Here is a 3,985-nt window from a genome sequence, read left to right on the forward strand (position 1 = left end):
CTGTTCACATTTCTTTATCCTTTTCTCTTTTTTGCTTCTCAGAATCAATTTCCAGTGACTAGGTTTATGATTCTTTGAGTCTTTTAAACATCTCTTGTCAATTTTTCAATAGTGATTTTTTCAGTGATGAAATCTGGTTTATTTTTCTTATTGACACATAATGTTTTACATATTTATGGAGCACATACATAGAATATGTAATATGTGTAATACTCATGAGTATTACACATATTACACGTGTAATATGAGTATCTGTCAGGTTATTTTTCATTTCTATGTGTTGGGAATATTTCAAATCCTTGCTTCTAGTTATTTTGAAATATACAATATATTGTTGCTAACTATAATCATCCTACTCTAATAGTGAACATTAGGATGTATTCTATCTAAGTCTGTACCCATTCACCAGCCTCTTTCCCACTCACACACTCCCACTCACACACTCCCCACCTCTGGTATTCTATTCTCTGTCTCCATGATATCAAGTTTTTATGTCCTACACAACTGAGAACATATTGTATTTGTCTTTCTGTGCCTGGGTTATTTCACTTAACATAATGACCTCCAGTTCCATCCATGTTGTTGCAAATGACATGATTTCATTATTAATGGCCAAATAGTATTCCAATGTGTATATATGCCATATTTTCTTTATCCATTCCTGTATGGATGGACACTTGGGATGATTCCATATCTTTGCTATCGTGAATAGTGCTGCAGTATACATGTAAATGAGGGTATCCTTTTGGTAGACTGATCTCCTTCCTTTTGGATAGATATCCACTAACGGGTTTGCTGGATAGTGTGGTAGTTCTAATTTTAGTTTTTTGAGAGCTCTCCATACTGTTTTCCATAGTGGCTATACTAATTTACATTCCCACCAAGAGTGGGTAAGAGTTGCCTCTTCTCTGCCTTCTTGCCAGCATCTGTCTTTTAACGATTAGCCATTCTGAGCTAAGATATCTCACTGTGGTTTTGGTTTGCATTTCCCTGATGACTGATGATGTTGAGCCTTTTTAATGTACTTATTGGCCATTTGTATGTCTTCTTTTGAGAACTATCTATTCAGTTCTTTGCCTACTTTTTAATGGTAGTTTCACAAATTGTTGTGTTCCTTATGTAGCCTATTAGTCCTTTGTCAGAGGATGTTTGCAAATATATTCTCCCATTCAACAGGTTTGTGTCTTCACTCTTTGTTTTACAGTGCAGATTTCGGTTTAATAGAATCCCATTTGTCTATTTTTTATGTTACTGGAAGGAATAACCAGGTATGTCCATTTTTGTTTTTGTTGTCTGTGCACTGGAGGTTTTAGACATAAAGTCTTTCCTAGACTAAGGCAAAAAAAATCTTTCACCCAGGCTAGAGTGCAGTGGTGTGATGACAGCTCACTGCAGCCTTGACCTCCGAGCCTCAAGTGCTCCTCCTACCTCTCAGTCTCCTCAGTAGCTGAGACGACAGGCATGCACCACCATGCTCAGCTGATTTTTATTTTTTGTAAAGACATGGTTTCGCCATGTTTCCCAGGCTGGTCTCACACTCCTCATGGATTTATTCTGTGTTTTCTATTCTATTCCATTGGTTTATGTGTCTATTTTCATGCCAATACCATGATGTTTTGGATACTATACCCTTGTAATATAATTTGAAGTTAGGTAATGTGATGTCTCCACCTTTGTTCTTTTTGCTCAGGATTGCTTTGGCTATTCTAGCTCTTTATTCTATATGAATCTTGGGATTTTCTTTCTATTTTGTAAAAAATGACATTGGTATTTTGATAGGGATTGCATTTAATCTGTATATTGCTTTGGGAAGTATGGTCACTTTAACATTCTTCTTCTGATCCATGAGCATGAAATGTCTTTCCATTTGTTTTGTCGTCCTCAACTTTGTTCATCAGTGTTTTGTAGAGATTTTTCACCTCCTTTGTTAAATATATTCCTATGTATTTTACTATTTTTGTAGCTATTGTAAATGGAATTGCTTTCTTGATTTCCTTTTTGCCTATTTCATTATTAGTGTAGGCAAATGTCACTGACTTTTGTATGTTGCTTTTTTATCCTGCGACTTTACTCAATTTGCTTATCAGCTGTAATAGTTTTCTGGTTGATTCTTTTCATTTTCTAAATATAAGATTGTGTCATATGCAAAGTGGGACAATTTGGCTTCCTCTTTTCCAATTTGGATGTCTTTTATTTTCTTCTCTTACCTGATTGCTCTGGCTAGGACATCCAGTACTATGTTGAATAGGAGTAGTGAAAATGGGTATCTTTGTCTTGTTCCATTTCTTAGAGGAAAGGCCTTTAACACTTTTCTATTAGTATGATGTTAGCTATGGGTTTGTCATACATGGCCTTTCTTATTTTGACGTGTTCCTTCTATACCTAGTTTGTTGATTCTTTAATCATGAAGAGATCTTGAAATTTATCACATGCTTTTTCTGTGTCTATTGAGATGATCCTATGCTTTTGGTCCTTCATTCTATTGATGTCATGTATCACTTTTATTGATTTGTGTATGTTGAACCATCCTTGCATCCCTGAGAGAACTCCCACTTGATTACGGTGTGTTATCTTGTTGATGTGTTCTTGAATTCACTTTGCTAGTATTTTGTTGAGTTTTGCATCTAGAGTCATCAGGGACACTGGCCTATCAATTTTTTTTGTTGTTGTTGCTGTTATGTCCTTATCTCTTTTTGAAATCAGGGTAATGCTGGCCTTATAGAATGAGTTAGGAAGAATCCCTGATTCTTTAATCTTTTGGAATAGTTTGAGAAAGACTGCTATTACTTTCGTTTTTGTTTTTTGAGATGGGGTTTCACTGTGTTGCCCATGCTAGTCTCAAACTCATGGGCTCAAGCAGTCCTCCTACCTCAATCTCCTGAGTAGTTGGGATTGCCTCCAGAGTAGCTGTGATTACAAGCATGCCAGCACATGCAGCTATGGTATTAGTTCTTTTTTATGTTTTGTAGAATTTGGCAGTGAATCCATCCAGTGCTGGGCTTTGTCAGAAGACTTTATTACTGCTTTGATCTCATTACCTGTTATTGGTCTGTTCCAGTTTTTGATTTCATCCTGTGTCAATCTTGTTAGGTTGTATGTGTCCAGGAATTTATCCATTTCCTCTAGGTTTTTCCAGTTTGTTAGCATATTGTTCATATAAGTCTCTGGGAAGTTTTGTATTTCTGTGGTATTAGTTGTAACATCTCTTTTGTCATTTCTAATTTTATTTGAGTCTTCTCTCTTCTTACTCTAGCTAAGTTTATCAGTTTTGTTTTTTTTGAAGAACTAACTTCATTTCATTGATTCTTTGTATTTTCTAACTTTCTGCTCTGATCTTTATTTCTGGTAATTTTTTTTTCTGAGACCCACTCCTGCTCTGTCACCCAGGCTGGAGTGCAGTGGTGCGATCTCAGCTCACTGCAACCTCTGCCTCCTGGGTTCAAGCAATTCTCCTGCCTCAGCCTCCTGAGTAGCTGGGATTACAGGCAGCCGCCACCAGACCCGGCTAATTTTTTGTATTTTTAGTAGAAACTGGGTTTCACCATCTTGGCCAGGCTGGTTTCAAACTCCTGACCTCGTGATCCACCTGCCTTGGCCTCCCAAAGTGCTGGGATTACAGGCGTGAGCCATCGTTCCCGGCCTATTTCTGCTAATTTTCAATTAGGTTTGTTTTTGTTTTTCTAGTTCCTTGAAGTGCATCATTAGAGTTTTTAGTTGAAATCTTTCGTTTCTGCAGCAGGCATTTATTGCTATAAATTTCCCTCTTAGTACTGTTTTTCCTGCATCCCACAGATTTGAAGATGTTGTATTTCCACTTTCATTTGTTTCAATAAATGTTTTTATTTCTTCTTCATTGACCTAATTAGGTTGTTCAGGATCATGTTATTTAATTTCTATATGTGTGTATAGTTTTCAGAATTCCTCTTGGCATTATGTTCTAGTATTGTCCCATTGTGGTCTGAGAAGATACTTTAAATTTGTTGAG

The sequence above is a fragment of the Pongo pygmaeus genome, chromosome 2 (assembly GCF_028885625.2).
Source record: "Pongo pygmaeus isolate AG05252 chromosome 2, NHGRI_mPonPyg2-v2.0_pri, whole genome shotgun sequence".
Lineage (NCBI taxonomy): Eukaryota > Metazoa > Chordata > Mammalia > Primates > Hominidae > Pongo > Pongo pygmaeus.